Raw genomic sequence first — 20,058 nt, 5'->3', positions numbered from 1 at the left:
TGCTTCAACTTGTAAACTCCAGAAAGCTAAGGAGTAGAAAAATGACTCTCGTCCATAGGATTTGACATTCCAACCTTTCATTTACTTGGCAAATAGATACTGAAACCTGCCAAATGTCAGGCTTTGCACCCTCCCTCTCTTTGAGAGTTGGCCGGTGGCTTCAGTAACAGTAAGTTGGAAGCTGTAACACATACATTTACTTAACTTCAATATTTTCCTTTTTTAAACTGTAAATTCAGATATGACGATACTATTGTAGTTTTCTAAATATTTTTTTCTTCTGCAGTTACAAACCCTTCATCTGAGATGGTGTAGGTATGAAATAGAAATTGCAAAAAGGCAAATTATTCTGTTTTCATTAGAAATTTACCTTCAGTCCTGTTTCTATCATAGGATTATTTTCACAAACCATAAAACTAATCTACAAAAAGCTATTACTGGTCTTTTTGCTTTACTAATTGGTAAAACTTCCACAAAATTTTAATCAGTAGCAAACCATGTAACAAACTTGTGTTTTAACATAAAGCTATGACTAACTATTTGAGAATACTACTTTTGGTTAAACTTCATACAAAAAAAGAAGTGAAAAAGTGTAGGAAAACAGATCCTTTTTTTGCTTAAACTCACAAATGGCAGATTCGCAGTGGGCTAGAATAGAAACAGCAGGGCTCTTCAGAAACTCCAGTATTTTAAAAGACAAGTTCTCAATATTTTGCCCAGGCCGGTCTCAAACTCCTAGACTCAAGAGATCCTCCTGTTCCTGCCTCCAAAGTAGATGGGATTACAGAGCATGTGCCACTTTGCCCCACTCAGTTCTTTCGATTAAGCTACCAATAAAGGCTAAGTGCATTCAGACTTATAAAATCATTGAATGAGACCCCTCTCAATTCAAGGTAGCACAATGTCATCTCTGAAATTGTTCCTCAAGATAAAGAGAGAACGGATGGCCAGGACTAGAGCGTGATCCACAACAAGGCTAAGTGAATGGGTATAAAGTATAAGGCAGCAGTTTTCTACCTCTGGGGGACATCAGAAATACCTGCATCTTTCTAAACATACGAGGGCTTGGACCTCATTCCCTTCCTCCAAAGGTGGAGCTCTAGGCAGGTAGGTCTTGCCAAAGTTTAGTTGGCAATTCTGATGTGTGCCACAGAGAACTAACTATTGGTGCAGTGTTTCTGCCAGGCAAATGCCCAACCTTTATTTGGCGTAAGTGGAGATGATTTATCAATGGTTCATTCTATAAGATCACCACTGTAAGAATTCCTTCCTTTGTCTACCCTGGCTGCAGATTACCCAGCAACAGGCATGCGTAAAATGTCAATTCCCTTCATAATCAAAGTTAGAATTTTAAGTGAATATTTGCTTTTCATACTTTGCTTCATTTATGTGGTAGAGCTAGGATGTAATTTTTGACTTCTTATTTGTAGCTAGTTTCACTAAAAATTCTTCTGGTTTTAGTGTCCTGCTAAATCTTTTGTTTTAAAGATAAAGAGATTTGTACATTCCTAAAAAAAAAAAAATGAACATACGGAAAATATCAGTCTTAGCAATTTCTGATAAAAACCACCCTGATTCTAACTTAACACCCTGATTCTAACTTCTAACTTAAGATTGGAAAATATCAATCTTAGCAATTTCTGATAAAAAAAACCACCCTGATTCTAACTTAACACTGGTGTTTACTAAACTTTTAAGCTTTAATTTATGCAACAGGATCACAATTTCTTTCCCCAGTTACTAAGAGCCAGATTCTCTCAAATCCCCAAAAGGGAAGTCCAAATCACCATGCTGTAGATTCCTATGGCTTAACTTCTTCAGTGTTTCTCTGCAGAGGGGCCAGAGTGATCCCAATCTTCCTGTCTTCACTTTCGGAGCTGTACAAATTATGCTTTTTGATGTATTCTTGGACAAGTTCTCATGTCAAGTAGCAAATGTTCTGGCCCCTTCTGAGGGCTCTCCGGATTTTGGTAGATGAAATATCATTAGTAATCCATTCACTCACTACATGAATGTTGGTATTTTCACAACACATCAGATTCACGGATGAATTTCTGAGCGTCATTTCCATCCCGAGTAATACATCTGAGCTCATAGTCTGCCATGATTTGGGTGATGTCTTCACTCTTCCACACCCTGGGAACACCAAAGGACTCTAGTAAATCTGTCCCGCACAATAGCTTGACCTTTGTTGCACCTTTTCTTTTGGGCTCTAGGGATTTCTTTTAAGTAGAATCTTGTCTTTGTTCAGTCCACTTCCTCCTTTGTCCAGGCCTTTCTAGCATAGGCAAGTTCTTCCGATTATCACAGTTATTAGCCTCTAGTTTCTCTGGATGGTGTATTAGCACCTTAACGTCTCTATCCACTCCTTCTGAAGACTTTCCCTTTCTGTTTCCAACTTCCAACCATTTGGAATTCTTGGTGGCAAGTTCTGACATGGGCAGGAATGAATCCTTTCTTCTGGTATGCATTGCCAACAGGATAGATTACGTCTTTGACAACTCTATATCATCCTGTTCCACTCATGTCGTCCTTGGCCAGCTCAAACAACCTGAAGTGTATGTTGGTGATAGGATTAAAAGAACCACAAGCAAAGAGAACCACTTCAGTCTTCTTTGAATTTTCTATGGTAAGAACTTGAAGTTGTTGATTTCAATGGAAAACTGTAATGCCTCCCTTGTCTTTTCCACACTTCTGGATTTGACGCCTTCCCTCAAGGCATGTCCAGATGCAGGGTTTTTCTTAAAGGTCCTCTCAGCCTCTCTAGGAAAAACCTCAGAAAGGCTGTGGTAGGCTCAAGGGAGAAATTGTTTCTCAAAGGAGAAAATGTTTCCTCAGTCTTTACAGCTGCTGTTCTTTGGATGGGACCTTTTGCTTTTATTTTCTTTGATGCCCTTGAGAATTTGCTTGTGGTATAAGTTGGGTTCAGCAGACTGGCTTCATTTTGGGAAGATTTCAGGGGGCCAAGGCTCAGCATTCCTGGGCCATGTGCTGTAACCCTGAAGGGCCGGAATATGGCCCACAGCTTTGTTCTGTGGCCTGTCAAGGTTAAATACCTGCTGTGCTAGAGGGGCTGAGGTGTTCCTGGTTGGCTGGCAACAACACTCCAATGGGAGGTGCTGGCAGAAGCACTTCACCGGAGTAGCAGCAGTGGTTTGTGATGTGCACCGGTGGCAGTGGGATGGTGAAGTCCACCCATGCATGCTGGCAAAACAACGGGAGGAGGCTTCACTTGGGTGCATACTGACAGGGGCCAGTCTGCAGAAGCTCCTCAACAGATAGGCGGAGTCTGCCAGCAAAGGGGCTTTGGCAGTGGTAACTGTGATGCACCCTAGTTGGGTATCTGAGGCTGCACTGCCAGTGGCACAGTGCAGGCAAGTAGGCATAGCCAGGCAGGGACCTCAAGAGAGACTGGCAGCTAGGGTGGCACTCAGATTAGAGTGGCCTTATCTTATGGGCAAAACAGCCCAGCTCTGTCAGCTCCAACAATCAACAAAGGCCAAACATTAGGAATGTGGCAAGCCTTGGGGGGTTGGCATTCCTGATCATGATCCACTGCAGTCGTTCCCATGTCAACATTTCTGGGCTCCACATAGGTTGGAGTCCTGCCCCTGCCAGCTCTACTAGCAGCTCTCTCTGCCAGCTCAAGTGTGGGGTCATGTGATCTCCTGCATGTAGCATTCTGGAGGTCCATGCTGAGAGTAGGCCACTACATGCCTATTTAACTAATCCCTTCCCCAGGAGGCTTTGGGGGCCAGGAATGAGTTTTGGTGCTTGATAACTTCATTCAGAGTTCTCAACTTCCTCCCCCTTCAGCCTAATTTCTGCATCCTCCCTTCATCCACTCTCAATGCCCAAAGATCTAAAGATCTGCTTGGGCTGTGCTGGTCTTCTTGATGGCCTGGTTTTTCAGTGGGAGATGCTCTTCTTGGTTGTATCTAATCAGTCATCTTGGCTCTTCTTCTTTGCCTACAATGAGTTTCATACTTTTATATGTTTTTATGTTGTTAGTGTTCTTTTGTTTCAAGTTGAAAAACTTTAACATTTCTTTTAAGGGAGGTCTAGTGGTAATGAACTCACACAGCTTTTGTTGGTCTGGAAAAGCCTTTCTCTTTTATTGCTAAAGGACAATTTGACTGAGTATAGTATTCTTGATTGACAAAGTCTGTCCCCTACTTTCCAGCCAATACTTTAAATATATCATCCCACGCTCTCCTGGCCTACCAGGTTTCTATTGTGAAATTTGCTGATAGCCTTTGGAGGTTTTCTTGTATGTAAATGCGTCATTTTCTTCTTGCTACTTTCAAAATGGTCTGATGTTCCAGAATGGAAGGGGAGGTGCATACTTAAACATCAAGAATGAGGTGGGGAAATTCAGTTTAATGGTCATCAAGGCCTACTATTACTTGAGCTGTGTAATAAAATATTAAGCATGAAACTTTCTAGGCCTGCAGCAATGGATTTATTTATTCATTCATTAATTCATTCATTCATTTAGAGATGCAGTTTTTCTCTGTTTTTCAGGCTGGAGTGCAGTGGTGCAATCTCGGCTCAGTGCAACCTCTGTCTCCTGGGTTCAAGCAATTGTCTTGCCTCAGCCTCCGGAGTAGCTGGGTTTACAGGCACCTGCCACCACAACTGGCTAATTTTTGTATTTTTAATAGAGATGAGATGTCACCATACCTGGCTAATTTTTGTATTTTTAGTACAGATGAGGTTTCACTATGTTAGCCAGGCTGGTGTCAAACTCTTGACCTCAGGTGATCCACCTGCATCAGCCTCCCAAAGTGCTAGGATTACAGGTGTGAGCCACTGCATCCAGCCTAGCAATGAATTTCCTTTACTGAGTCACTTGTGCTTTGGTTTTAATAATGACTTGTAATTTCCCTGTGTTGTGAGATATGACAGTGGTTTGGCACACACAGAGTTAGGATTATTGTCATCTCTGTGTCTAGGTTTATGAGCAAGAAGACCCTTTGGCTAGCTCATGAGAACCCTGAGAAATGAGAATTAGACAAGGCTCAATGGAAGAAGGAAATCTGTTGTCACTATGGAGCCATCTTGTATTTATTCTTCCTGTTTGCTAATTATGTTCTGTTTTCCTTTTCATAGCCCCTGTGACAAACTCATGACCCTGTTGCTTTGCATTAAAAACTCTAAGCAGTTTTTTTTCTGGTTCACTGAGTTCACAGGCACTGTCTGAGTGGCACCAAGCATTAAGCTTAATCTGAGCAATTCATTGGCCTTTTTTGTCTATGTGACCACCAGAAAATTTAGCAAAGCAAAAACAACAACCATAACAAAATGATATTATTAACTGATGCCTACAGACTATTCTCTTGCTCAGTAAATAACATTGAGCTCAAGTCAATATGGCTGCCACAGATCTAGTCCATGATATACCCCAAGGCTGAAATTATCGGAGTTCAATGGGCAGAACCTGGATATAAAAATTTGGGGCAAGTACTTGAAGCCGAATTCAGCTACTAATGGCAGAAAAAACAGGCAGACAAGTAAATTATGGTGTCCAAAAAGCACAGTGATAGATGATTTCTGAATCTTGCCCCTCCTATTGGAAGTACAGGGGCACCTGGTGCTACTTTACGGGATGTTGAGTGTCATTGTCTGAGACTGAGAATGCAGAACAATGGGTGTATGAGTGCTGAGGAAGTCAGAAAGATTACCAGGTCTTAAAAGCAAGGGTAACAATATTGTTTGGGATATGGAAGTAGGAGTTCAGAGTTTGAGGGAGAAGTTTCAGCAACAGCAAAATAAGAAAAATGGAGTGGAGCATGCAAAACTTACATTTAACGTCCAGGAAGAGTAGGAGTCACTCCACCATTGCTCTGGTGGAAGCTGGATTAAAGATTAAGGAATTTGAGGGCAGTGGATGAAGAATACTTTGTGAGCAGATATTATTGCCTCAACCTTGGATTCTGTCTTCAGAAGCAGGCTGTCAGTTTTTGAAGAGAATTTCTGGGAGCTAGGTATAGATTTTTCTTTGGAGTAAATGAGGGAAATAGGATGCTGGAGTAGGGTTTCAATCGCAGTGAAATTATGGAAGTTCAAATCTTGGATACAGGCTGAAACTTTCTTTTTCTTTTCAAACTTGTGTTCTTGAAAAGCAGAAACGTTTTCACAAAAATCACAGTATTCTAGATACCAAAACCAAAGTAATAATTTCAAGTACAAATTCATTACTTACTAAAGTTCATTAAGTCTTCATGTGGAATGGAATAGATTCCAAGACCCGGGGTATAATTGAACAGAGGCATTCCCAGCAATGTATAGTGGAACATGCCAGATGGTTCAGAACAGTTTGTACAAGAGTCATAATCAAATGGGAAACAAATAATCGTTGGGCACAACTATACACAAAGAAAAAATTACTAAAAAAAATCAGGTATGTAAATGTGTGTGTTTGTGTGCATGTATGTGTGTATATGCATGTACATTTGTGTGTATATGTGCATGTGTGCACACACACAAATTTACCTGGGAGGTGAGGGATAAGATGCAAAAATAATACATATAAAACTTGGTACAGCTTTTGTTTAGCTCTAAATCTAGTTGAGAAAATAAGTCATAATAAACATTCATATAAAAAAATAAACATTGTGATTGAATAAGTGAAAAGAAGGTCAAGGTCACTGGGACTATGGTGTTCAGAGAAGCACTAACCAGAGAGATATATTTGAAACCGAACTCAGTTGGAAATGTAGGATTTGGATAGGTAAAGAAGAGGAGAGAGGACATGAGTAGTGGGAGGAAAGGCATTAGAAAAGAATGTGGAGGTGGAGGTGTGTTGACATCCAGCGAAGACGCCACTGTGACTGGCGTGGAAGGTTTTTGTAGGGGAGTAGTGTAGCTTAAGCCAAAAGGAAGACATGGAGTTCATATTCTGAATTTAAACCATTATTTTTGACTCTTATTACAGTTTGATGTTTATCCCATCACAGCTACTTTTCTGTTATTGTTCTATTCATTTTGACTTCAACTAGAAATTATATGGGATAAGGAGGTTTTAGGCAATAAATAGCTAATATTTTGGTGTATTGATTCTTGAAGGTATTTTTTAAATTTCTTAATTTTAGTGCTACACAAAAGTGTTTGTTTGGTTTGTAGTACAACTAATAAGTTAATAAGAGGTCAAGTTGGAATTTGAACCTAGGTGGCCTTTTCTAAATCCTGTATTCTCTCCCATATATGCTGATCCTCTAAATATCCATTCCTTGAACCTGTCTTGGTTATATATATATAAATAAATATATATGTGTGTGTGTGTGTGTGTATGTGTGTAAATATATATACACACACATAAATGCCATGTACTGAGCTCTTGGGTGCGCAAGCACCATGCCAGGTATTTTCTACATTAGAATATACAAAAGTACATGAGGAATGTGTGTTTATTTGACCTGCATTTAATTGAACAAGAGCATAAAGGCTTGTTTTCTTTTATAAGAAGTCATTAATGAGTGAATGGCATTGTGTATACACAAACTTTCAGCAGGGTGACAGATGACAGTGATTGACTGTGTGGGTGAGTATTCCAATGAATGATGCATGCACAAGGTGTGTGAGAGGGCATGTGGTTGTCTTCGACCAAAGTCAGTTAGTCAATTGGGTCTACATTAAGGATAACAGCCTGGATATGAGGGCACAGCAATTGGAGGCTTGGTTTCCATTTGGAGGGTAGGGGATTCAATCAGAGTGTATGGGTATGGCCTACTATCTTAAAATTATTGCTAAAGGCACAACAATTAATCCATATGATAAGCCTGGGATAGTTTTCTCTCAGAGGCAAAAAATCCCTAGTCAAATCTGCCAAAGAGTTGTTATGCTCTTTGTGTGTTGTCTGTGTGTGTGTGTGTGTGTGTGTGTGTGTGTGTGTCTTTCAAAGCCAGCAGTGAAAAGCCCAGTAAAGCACTGCAAGGCAGCATAAATGATTTAAGACCCAACGATTTTGCCAGGGAAACATTCAAGACGGAGTCTAATCCTTTAATCTAACCCCAGTCCCTTTAAAAGCTTTGAGTTAGGAGTTGACTCAGCATGTCAGTGCCAAGAAGATCCATTGACCCTGAGTTCAGTGCTGAGAAATTGAGAAATGTTCTTTTTAATGTCTATTCAATAAATACAGCATCCACCTTGCAAGGGACTGCACAATCCACTTCAAATCCATTATGGGATGTTCTTGTGGGCTGACAAGTTGTCCTGAGACAACAGTGGCCATGAGATGAGGTTAACCCTTTCTGTGGAATGTAAATCGTCACAGCCACTGCCATTGCTGGCTCTCCTAAGACCTTGGAAAGAAGATGCTTGAATTGATATGAGAACCCTGTGGTGTGCATTTCCCTTTAGACTAAGGCCATCTTTTACAGAATGCATAAACTCATACACAGAGATCTACATATAACCTACAAAATAGTATTTTAAAAAACAAAAATAATGACAAAAGATGTTACATCTTTCCTTGTTACCACACTTGAAGATAGAGATCAGATGTCTCTCACCTCATTTGGCATGGAAAATCTCTATCATGTTGCTTGTGAATATTGTGGCTATGCTTTATAAATTCCTCATAAAAATGTGAAAATGATGTGTGATAAAGAATAGTTGTGATAATAACAGGTAAATGGAGAAATCTAAGAAATGTGGTTTGGGTGCTGAAGTATTAGATTTTTGTGCACATTTCAGTGGTTTATGAGACAAATGGGAGAAAATATATAAAAATCAGGACAATTCCAAAAAATGTTTAATGGAGGCTAACTGTCCTGCTATGAGGCCACAGGGAACAGTGACCTAGAAATAAACACACCGACAAAGTTCTCCAGAGTTGGACCAAGTCAAGGCTGAGGCTCAGTGCTTTGGATTCTTTGCATTACAATAACACATTCTCTGGCATGAAATTATTCAGTTCACAGCAGAGTGTGTATGTGTTGAATAAATATTTGTGGATTGATAGATGAGCTGGTTTGCGGTATGTGTTACCACATTAACCAACATAGACTGATTGTCTATTGTTTGCCAAATTGCTCATCGCTATGCAATCCATTCATTTAGCAAGTTCTTATTGAGTATCTTCTAACTGTCAAGGATCCATTAAAACTTAAGGTAGAGTTTTGGATACTTGGGAGAACCAAGATTATTTGCAGAGTTGCCAGAAGTGCTTTCCTTGAAGCCAGTCTTAGAGAATTTTGTAGGTATTTTGTGAAAAATGGTTTCTGTTGTCAAATCAGTTTGGGACACACTCATCAAAGTATAGAAGTGGTTTTTACCAGAATCCCTCTCCAATAATAAGCTTATCTTAATTGTCAATCTCAAGAAGGGGGATACAACATGTAATGTTTAGCCAATTTTTGACCATAAAGTAGTCCTTTTTCCAGAAAAAGGATTTCTTAGAACTAGCATTCTGTAGAGCATACCTTGAAGAATGCTTTCCATTGAATTCAAGTAGGATGACTTTCTCAAAGCAACTAGAAGAATTTTGCAGTCAACCTTGATTTTCTCCTTTGTGTCTGAGAAGTTGCTAGCAATTTGCTTCAGTGGACTCTGAGGAGGCCAGATTTATGCCTCCCAACCGAGTAAAGTGACTTCAATGTACAGATTGCTGGTGTTGAGAAATGTAAGCTCTGGGGATAAGGGAGGGTTTAAGCAGCCAGGGAATATCTCAGCAGAAAAAATGACTACCTGGCTCTGCCCTTCTCCATCCCTGCCATGTCCCCCTTGGGTCTATTTAGATCAGGGATAAAGCACTATGTCCGGAGCTGGGCTGCCTGTTTGCAGGGTTAAGAGTGATTTCTTCTCTTTTTGCCCTTTCATATGCCTCTCACTGCCCACCCTCAGGCCCAAGAGAAGAAGTCATATTAATACTTGTTTAAACTGGCTTTGTCTCCCATTTTGCAGAGGAAAGAGCTGTCCCCATTATCCTAATCAGTATTACCTAGTGAGCAGGTGTGAGAGAGAATGGACATTGATTGTATTCCATGGGCCACGTAGGGTGCTAGGCGTTTTATACAGTGACTTTTGGGACAGGTATTATTTTTGTCGTTTTAGAACCAGAGTTAAGTAATTTACTCTAGGTTATGAAACTAGTGAATGGTAAAAATGGACTTGAATCTGGTTCTGCCCAATTCCAAACCACACTGCACTGTAAGATAGATGCAGGTATGGTGCTTTACAGGAGGCAAAAAGTTCCACATGGGTTATTTCATTTGAATTCTGATCAGTTTTATTAAATCAGCTTGAAGATTAAAATAAAAATAGAAGAGATTCCCACTTATCCATGGTCACAAAGCAAGTCAAAGGCTCAATGAAAAAGATGCCTATCTAAGCTTGGGCTAGACATCCAATCTCCAAACAGAGGATGACTTAGGTTGTGTTTATAATAATCATGACTATCATTTGTAAATTCATAATAACTCATAAATAAAATCCTCCCATTTAATCCTTAAACTTTCTAAAAGTAGAATTTTATTATTTTCTGTTTTATCTTGAAGAAGGAATATAGGGACAAAAAAACACTAAGAGATGTGATCATCATCAGTGCTAGATACAGTGCTAACAATTTGGCAGTTACTATTTCATTTAATCCTCAATGATCTCATGAGCTGTCATTAACCCTATTTTACAGAAGAGGAAAGTGATGTTTCAAAAACTTCAGGCTTCTTCAGATTCTAGAGCCTCGGTTATCACCCACTGCCTGCCTGCCTCCAAATTAAGACTCATCCTTACGACTTCTGTTTCATACTCTTTCCAATATAGACATAAACTGTCAAAAGATATGGATGTAAAGTGAGAGTAAATCAATAACCCAAGTACCTTCTCTATGAGAGAAATCACATGTGTGCATATCAAAATGTGTGCATGTGTAAGGTCAGAAATGAAAACACAGCACACTGTGTCTTAAACAGTTCATTTGTTTTAGAACTGTGAGGTTGAGATTCTTTGTATGTCCCATCTTCATGGCTTTTGCTCACGTTTTAGTGAAATCCTGTCATGAGTCAATCTCTATATCCAAGTCCTGGTGAGTTTTTCCTGATTGATTAGGATGGAGTATCTGTGCCTTGATCAGAACTGCATATTGTGAATAGTGTGACAGCCCCGTGTATCACCCTGGGACTCCGACATTGCAGTAGCTGGAGTCCCAGATTGGATTGCGCCTGAGCATTGACAATCCAGTATTGATGTTCGTGTGACACTGGGAGCTACTGTAACAATCTTTATTTTATCTGTGGCCTTTGCTCTTGGGCTTGGGTTTAGCCCCTACAGGGCTACCATGATAATCAACACCTCTAATTAGTACTTAGAAATGTCTGGCTCCCACGGCTGTCATTAGAAGACAAGTTTGGTGTGCAAAATACTGAAGCACTTATATTTCCCCAGCAAAATCTTCCTCCCAGGCCTATGTCATGGATCATGCTTTCAACACTCTGCCAGCAGGAGAACCCCCTCCCTGCCCCTCTCATTTAGGAAGAGCTAAATTCAGAGGATGAGGTCTACCTAGGCAATTGGGAGGCCGGAAATTAGACATCGTGTCTCATACCTGATTCTTTTGCTCACAAAGGCAGGTCCCCGATTTGGGTCTCCACCAACTCTCCACTGCAGTGATTGGGATGATGATGTGTACACTGATCAATGCAAAAGAAAGCCACAGGAGAATCTTTCCCTCTGTTCCATCCTCTCATTTTCCTTTTACAAATGAGATGGTGGAGAAAGAGCTAAGCAGTCTCATACCTCAGTATTCAACAGGCCCAGGGCACCACCACAAAAGATGCTTCCATTCTACTCACTTCTATTCTTCCTCCAGCAGGGAGAGGCCACAAGAGCTATACCGAGGAGGTTTTATATGGGGAGGGAAATGATCCATTGGCCAAGGGTACCATAGCGTACTCGAGAAGGGGCTGGCAGTTTATTTTCCAGAAACCACCACCAGGTCAAGTTTAAGCTAATGCTGATAACAATTTATTGCCATTATTATTGCTGCGGAGCAATGAGAGAGAGCATTAGGACACCCAGCTGCAGTGGATATCTATGACTCCTTCCTCTAAGTGCATTAGCCTTTTTAATCAGCTGATGTCATATCACATCCCCAAACAATTTTTAGAGAGTCATTCTTAGATGACTTTATTTTGAAGGGCAAGTCAAATGTAGGAAATAGTAAAAAAGGGAATGAGGGACAGTGAGGCTGGCCTAGACTACCATTGAAAGGGCGCTGCTGCCCTTCATTCTTAGTTCCATCACCATCCCCTTTCCAGTTCTTGCAGCCATGGTGGATGGCTTTCTCCAGAACCAGATCCAGGGCAAAGTTTTGTGAATAGAAGAGAGGCTGGAAAAGCCCATTGTAACCTTCCTAATATTGCCAGGGATAGACGTAGGAGACTTGCTTTCTGGTCTTTGCTAATCTGCTCACTGGCAAAGTGTTCTGGTCCTAATTTTGGTTTCATATGAAGAAAACAGCAATATTTACTTCCTGAAGAATGGAGGCATTGGCCTCTGAAAGCTCCTTCCATTTAAGGATTTAGGAAAATAAGCTTTTGCATCATCTTTTCTTCCTTTCTTTTTTTTTTTTTTGAGACAAAGTCTCAATCTGTCACCCAGGCTGAGGTGCAGTGGTGTGATCTCTGCTCACTGCAACCTCTGCCTCCCGAGTGATTCTCCTGCCTCAGCCTCCCAAGTAGCTGGAATTACAGGCATGCACCACCATACCCAGCTAATTTTTGTATTTTTAGTAGAGACAGGGTCTCACCATGTTGGCCAGGCTGGTCTCAAACTCCTTACCTCTGTTGATCCACCTGCCTTGGCCTCCCAGAGTGCTGGGATTACAGGCGTGAGCCAGCGTGCCCAGCCCATCTTTTCATTCTTTTTAAAACAAATTTGACATCATTACCCTCATTTGCAGAATAAAGCTTCAGGCTGGTGTCTACTTCCTCTTCTGAATACACCTGTGCAGCCCTAAGCTCGTTATCAAGATTCAAAGTGACCAGGTGCTACTCACAGCAGGTGTGGTGTTGTAAGATAGGGATGCAGCCTAGTCTTGAACTCACAGGTGGTGTAACTAGGAACAGGCACCCAACCACTTGAGCCTCAATATTCTCTGTAAAATAGGGATTAATATACCTTCCTTAAAACTGATGGTAGTTGGTAATGAAGTAGAGTACCTGACAAATAGTAGGTACTCAATCCAAATGATTTCCCTTCTTTGGGACAAGGATAAGATTGCACTTCTGATAATAACAGCTAGTATTTCTGAGACACGTCAGTCATATCTTGCAACGCAATTTCAGATATTCTTTTTTTTTTTGAGATGGAGTCTTGCTCTGTTGTCCAGGCTGGAGTGCAGTGGTGCGATCTCGGCTCACTGCAACCTCTGCCTCCTGGGTTCAAGAGATTCTTCTGCCTCAGCCTCCGGAGTAGCTGGGACTACAGGCATGCACCCCCATGCCCAGCTAATTTTTTTGTATTTTTAGTAGAGATGGGGTTTCACCATATTAGCCAGGTTGGTCTCAAACTCCTGACCTCAGGTGATCTGCCTGCCTCAGCCTTCCAAAGTGCTGGGATTATAGGCATGAGCCACTGTGCCCGGCCCAGATATTCTTTACTCTGTCACCTCACCCCTCTGGAAAAGTAAGTATCAGGGGTAGTCACAGACTAAGTATTTTTATATTGTCACCTATCAAGTAGTTTATTCTGAAAGAATAAAAAATAGAACTAGTGGATAAGGCAGACTTGGAAATGGGGGGACGTGATGTCGTTTTCTTGACTGAGTACCTGGGAAAAGTAGGAGGTGGGATATTAGCTTTCTGCTTTTTATATCCAATTGAAGCATTCATGTTAGTTTCCACACCTGCCTTGTCAATATGACCAGGATGAATCCTGTTTTGTCTGCTTACTTGATATTTACCCATGTCTGCGATCAACAAGAAAACACATCTCAGCATCTCACTTGGCAAGAGGAAGAATTGAGGCAGCACAGCAGCTGTCATATTTATTTCAGTGGCAAAGCAGGTCAGGAAAATTGATAAAATTAATCATACAAACTAGCAAACATCAGGAGTGAGAACGTGAAGGAACAGATGAGTTCTTGCTTCATTCCAGGCTGCACCTGCCCTTAGTTCTAATAGAATCTGTGCAATCAGCTGATGAAAGCAAGGAAGGAGGGAGTTGTGGCAATGGAAATAAAGGCCTGAAGAGAAATGGAAACACGAGCAATTATTGGGGCAGGTCTTAGTCTGTGGACCTGTGGTGTATGCGAAACTCTATTAAGTTGTCTGAGGCTGTGGGAAATCCATCTTTAGGTGTCCCGTGAAGAGAATAAGTTCAGGACCTAACACTGGCTTGGATCTATGGCAAGTGATCCTCAGTTATTTGGGCAGCATTTCTTTCTTGTTATAAGAGGAAGCACGGCCATTACTGCCATAGTTTTTGACTCTAGAAATGCTTTAGTGTCACTTGGAGAGCTTTTAAAAATACTGATACCCCCGACTTGACCCCAGTGAATTGAATCAGGGCCCAGGCATTGATGATTTTTATAAACCCTCCAGGTGAATTCTAAGAGGAAGTCAGTGCTGAGCGTTCCTGGCCTATAGCAGTGGTTCACAAACATTAGCATTCATCAGAATCATCTGGAGGGCTTGTTAAACTGAGATTGCTAGGCCCCATGTCTGTGGTTTTTGATTCAGTAGCTCTGGTTTGGGCTCAAGAACTTTTATTTCTAAAAAACTCCAGGGGATGCTTGCATTGATGATCAGGGGATTATGCTTTGAGAGCCACTGACTAGAGGAAATGGCACCAGGTTCTTTTTCTGACCCTGTATTAGTCTGTTCTCACAATGCAGATAAAGACATACCCAAGATTGGGTAATTTATAAAGAAAAAGAGGTTTAATGGACTCACAGTTGCATGTGGCTGGGGAAGCCTCACAGTCACAGTGGAAAGCAAAAGGCATGTCTTACATGGCGGCAGGCAAGGGAGAGATGATAGCCAAGTGAAACTGCCTTACAAAACCATCAGATCTCCTGAGGCTTATTCACTACCAGGAGAACAGTATGGGGGAAACTGCCCCCATGATTCAATTATCTCCCACCTGGTCCCTCCCACAACACATGGGAATTTTAGGAACTATAATTCAAGTTGAGATGTGGGTGGGGATGCAGCCAAACCAACATTTATTAGCTGTATTACCTTAGCAAGTCATTTAGTTTCTTAAACTCACAATTATAATAATTATCTTTCTTATCTCAAAGACTTTGGTAGATCAGCTGAGTTAATATATATGATAATACTTTGTAAATTATAAAACCTAGGATAAAAATTAAGTTTTACTAATTTCTGTTCAAATTCTCATTATGCTTTGGGCTTGTAGATCTAACTATGATTGTGACAACTTGAAATGAGAGCCATTCGTTCACTAAAAAGGTAATTAATAAGTACCATTATATACCCAGCCCTGGATTGAATGCTGGAGATAACAATGACCATGACAAATGTATCTCTTCCCTCATGAAGCTTGCTTTCTGGTGTAGGGCCAAATTCACCTCGTTTTATATGGCCAGTGAACTAGCTATGATTTTTACATTTTCATAGTTGTTTAAAAAAACTGGAAAATTATTTTTTGATGCACATAAACTATATGACATTCAAATTTCAGTGTCCATAAGAATGATCATTCATTTTTGTATTTTTAACAGCTGCTTTCATATTATAATGGTCAAATAGAGTAGTTCAGCAAAGACTGTATGGCCCACAAGGCCTAAAATATCTACTATCTGATCCTTTACAGAAATTGTGTGAACTAGTGGCAGAGTTAATTTCCACTGTAGCAGAAGCTGGAGGGGAAGCAAAAAAATTCAGAATAGAATAACAGGAGTGGGATGTGCTTCAGGTTTTTAGGTTCTTTTTTATTTTGAGACAGAGTCTCACTTTGTCTCCCAGGCTAGAGTTCAATGGCGTGATCATGGCTCACTGCAACCTCTTCCTCCTGGGTTCAAGCTATTTTCCTGCCTCAGCCTCCCAAGTAGCTGGGACTACAGGCATGGGCTACCACGCCTGGTTAACTTTTGTATTTTTAGTAGAAACGGGGTTTCACCATGTTGGCCAGGCTTGTCTTGAACTCCTGACCTCAGGTGATCCACCCACCTCAGCCTCTCAAAGTTCTGGGATTACAGGCATCAGCCACCATGCCTAGTGAAAAACAGCTAACTCTTATTGAGTACTTACTATGTGCCAAGTGTTGTTCTAAGGACGGTACAATCTACAAAGCAATGCTATTAGATCTTATTATTATCATCCTCATTTTACTGATGACAAAAGTAAGTTACAGAGATGTTAATCACCTAATGTCATGCAGCTAGGAAAGTCAAACCTGGGATTTGAACACAGAGTGTGACTTCTCAATTGTTTTATTTATTTTTAACTTTTAGTTTCAGGGGCACATGTGCAAGTCTGTTATGTAGGTAAATTGAATGTCATGGGGGGCTTTGATGTACTGATTATTTTATTAGCCAGGTAATAAGCCTAGCACTTGACAGGCACTTTTTCAATCCTCACCCTCCTCCCACCCTCCCCGATCAAGTAGGCCCCAGTGTCTGTTGTTCCCTGATGTGTCCATGTGTACTCAATGTTTAGCTCCCACTCACGAGTGAAAACGTGGTATTTGGTTTTCTGTTCCTGTGTTAGTTTGCTTAGGATAATGGCCTCCAGCTCCATCCAGGTTGCTACAAAAGTCATGATACCATTCTTTTTTTATGACTGGGTAGTATTTCATGGTGTATATATTCCAAATTTTCTTTATCCAGTCTACTGTTGATGGACATTTGAGTGGATTCCAAGTATTTGCTATCGTGAATAGTGCTGTGATAAATACATTTATGCAAGTGTCCTTATGGTAGAATGATTTATATGCCTTTGGGTATTTGCCCACTAATGAGATTGCTGGGTCAAATGGTGCTTCTGTTTTAAGTTCTTTGAAAAATTGCCACATTGCTTTCCACAATGGCTAAAGTAATTTACCTCCCATTAGGAGTATATAAACATTTTCTTTTCTCCTCAACCTCACCAGCATCTGTTATTTTTTGCCTTTTTAGTAATAGCCATTCTGACTGGTGTGAGATGGTATCTCATTGTGGTTTTGGTTTGCATTTCTCTAATGATTAGTGATGTTGAGCATTTTTTCATATGCTTGTTGGCTGCATATATGTCTTTTTTTGAAAAGTGTCTGTTCATGTCCTTTGCCTACTTTTTAATGGGTTTGTTTGTTTTCTTGTAAATTTGTTGAAGTTCTTTATTGTTACAGAATATTAGACCTTTGTCAAATGCATAGTTTGCAAATATTTTCTTGTTGTTGGCCGTGAGATCGGCACTTCTGCCAAGGATCTCTTGACCAGCAAGAGGGTCCTAATACCTGGAAGAGAGAGTGCGCGGAAGAGAAGAGAGAGAGAGAGATAGATGGGTCTGGAGGACTGAAATGAGATATGCTCAGATCAGCGATTTATTCTTTGTGCACATGTTCTTATATATGATTTTACATACAGTGGCTGACGTCAGTTTTCTTACAGAATCATTATCAGGGGAAAAAACAGAAAGTTACAAGGTAACCAAAGGAGGTTCAAAGTAACCAAGGGAGGGGGCAACATACAAGTTTACCTAAAGGTCACAAAAGATTCTTATCCTTTTATCCATTGTTACAGAAAATAACGTTAAGACAGGTGGGCAAGCAATAAATCAGGAGGGGAACAATTTTGTAGTGATTCAGTGAATGATCTCAATGTTTCTGTAGCTACGGGTAAATAGAGTCATAGAACTAGCCCAGAACATTGACTTCAGGAGAAACACAATAATCTGGCATTACTTCAGTCATGCCTTAGAAGCAGTGAACTGAGAGTAACTCTCTGCAAGCTTAACATTTCCCACGTCTTCCTGTAGCCACCTCACTCGACTGCACCCAGTGGAGAGAGACGTGTCTGGGCTCAAACCCCGTCATGGCGGAGACACGGAGGGGCCTCTACGCTGGTGGGGGATCCCCACATTTTCTCCCATTCCGTAGATTGTCCTTTTACTCTGTTGATAGTATCTTTTGCCATGCAGAAGCTCTCCAGTTTAGTTAGGTCCCACTGGTCAATTCTTGTTTTTGTTGCAATTGCTTTTGGCATTTTCGTCATGAAGTTATTGCTAGTTCCTACGTCCAGAATGGTGTTTCCTAGGTTATCTTCCAGGGTTATTATAGTTTTCCATTCAAGTCTTTAATCCACCTTGAGTTGATTTTTGTATATGGTATAAGGAAAGGGTGCAACTTTAATCTTCCGCATATGGCTAATCAGTTATTCCAGGACCATTTATTGAATAGGGAGTCCTTTCCCCATTGCTTGTTTTTGTCAACTTTGTCAAATCTCAGATGGGGGTAGGTGTGCGGTTTTATTTCTGAGCTGGCTACTCTGTTCCATTAATCTATGTGTCTGTTTTTATGCCATTACTATGTTGTTTTGGTCACTGTACACATGTAGTACAGTTTGCAATTGGGTAACGTGATGCCTCCAGTTTTGTTCTTTCTGCTTAAGATTGCCTTTCTCTGTTGTTTTGAAAATGTAGTAAGAGGAGAAGCAAGCCAGTGGGAAAGCTATTCCTCAAGCCTAAGCGAGAGGTAGTATAGACTGATCTGAAAAGTTAGTAGAGGAAATGGGCAGAAATAGACAAGGCTGAGATACAGGAGGATCTGTGATTGTCTAGCTATGAGGAGAAAGAGAGAGGAGGACAAAGACAGTGTACAAGTTTCAAGTGGACGGTTGGTGTATTCATTGACAATGTCATGGCCAGAAACTTTGTCAGATGATATACTTTGATTTGGGACAGTAATTTCAAATGCATGCAAATATATGTTTGTCTCTTACTCCCCTTAGGACTGTAACAACCCTTTGAGAGCAGAGATAATGCCCCCTCTCTATCTCCAGCCTGCAATACAGTGTATGGCACATTATAGTTGTCCAATATAATTGATAGAATTTTAACAAATTTTAGTATATTATTCATGTTGCACAAATATAGGCTGATTAGGCTAAGCCAAACTAAATTTTGACTAGCACACTGATATTTCAGTGTTTGAACCTTAGTATTAAGGTGGATTAATTTATTTTGGGATTTTTGTTTGTTTGGTTTCGTCACATCTAAAACTCTTGCCTGACCAGTTCTTCACATTATCTGTATATTCTTCAAAGTACTTATATCTCTTAAACTTAAAAATAAACATAAAAAGGTGAGAAGAGCACTGAGAAATGTATGGACCTACAGATCCTTCAATTGCATCTCACAGATGAGGATCAGGTCCATTTGAAACAATTAAAGTAAGATCAGTTGAGACCATTGTGGATCCTCAGTGACCCTTCCATTCCCTCGATTCTGATGCCATGACCCCTCCCGACTCACTGGACCCCTTCACATTCTCCAAGATGTCACCCATAGGTTGCCAGGCAATGCTAACCAGACCGGTTTTTACCCTGCAGTTAGGCATCAGCTGCTGTCATCACATTTTAAGTTATTATTACTATTTAACAAAACAATGGCCATGGCTTGTGTAGCTCTCAGTGGGGTACCCTCTCTGGAGAAAATGCTCATGTAGATTTCCTGGGAAACTAATTTATTTTCTTTTCTTAAAACGGAACACAGTTAAGCCTGTAAAGATAGAAAAGGTCTAAGATGGGGTGGAAGGGAGTGTGGTGCTGGACTGATGAAAAGACACAACACAGGCAGTCTTGAGCAGATGAATAATCAGTATGTGCAAATTATACATAGGAGTGGAGCAGAAGACACATTTATTTTCTGACAGTTGCTAAGACTACCAGTGCTTTGTTAAGTTCCTGAGTATGAGCCTGAACTTGAATTATAGAAACTGTGTACCCAGGAGCCAAGCTTTCAATATTGAGGATGGACTCAACAAGCAGGGTTTTCATTTCCTAGAGTTTTAGGGATTTTTTGTTTTGAATTCTTTACCAATGTCTGACTAACAAAACCATAGCACAATTCCTTGACATACTCTTTACTCGGTAAATATTTGTGGATTTGGGTTGTT

At 40.5% G+C, this 20,058-nt stretch overlaps 1 pseudogene; it reads right to left on the bottom strand.

The window, feature by feature from the left end:
* Window positions 1–1,801: 1,801 nt before the first annotated feature.
* Window positions 1,802–18,148, bottom strand: LOC105728510 (nicotinamide/nicotinic acid mononucleotide adenylyltransferase 1-like; annotated as a pseudogene).
* Between the last annotated feature and the right edge of the window lie 1,910 nt (window positions 18,149–20,058).

Source organism: Aotus nancymaae, unplaced genomic scaffold (genome assembly GCF_030222135.1).
Source record: "Aotus nancymaae isolate 86718 unplaced genomic scaffold, 86718_ANA_hifiasm-v0.15.2.pri h1tg000108l, whole genome shotgun sequence".
NCBI lineage: Eukaryota > Metazoa > Chordata > Mammalia > Primates > Aotidae > Aotus > Aotus nancymaae.
The sequence above is the reverse complement of the archived record's forward strand: the minus strand, read 5'-3'. Positions and strand labels throughout refer to the sequence as shown.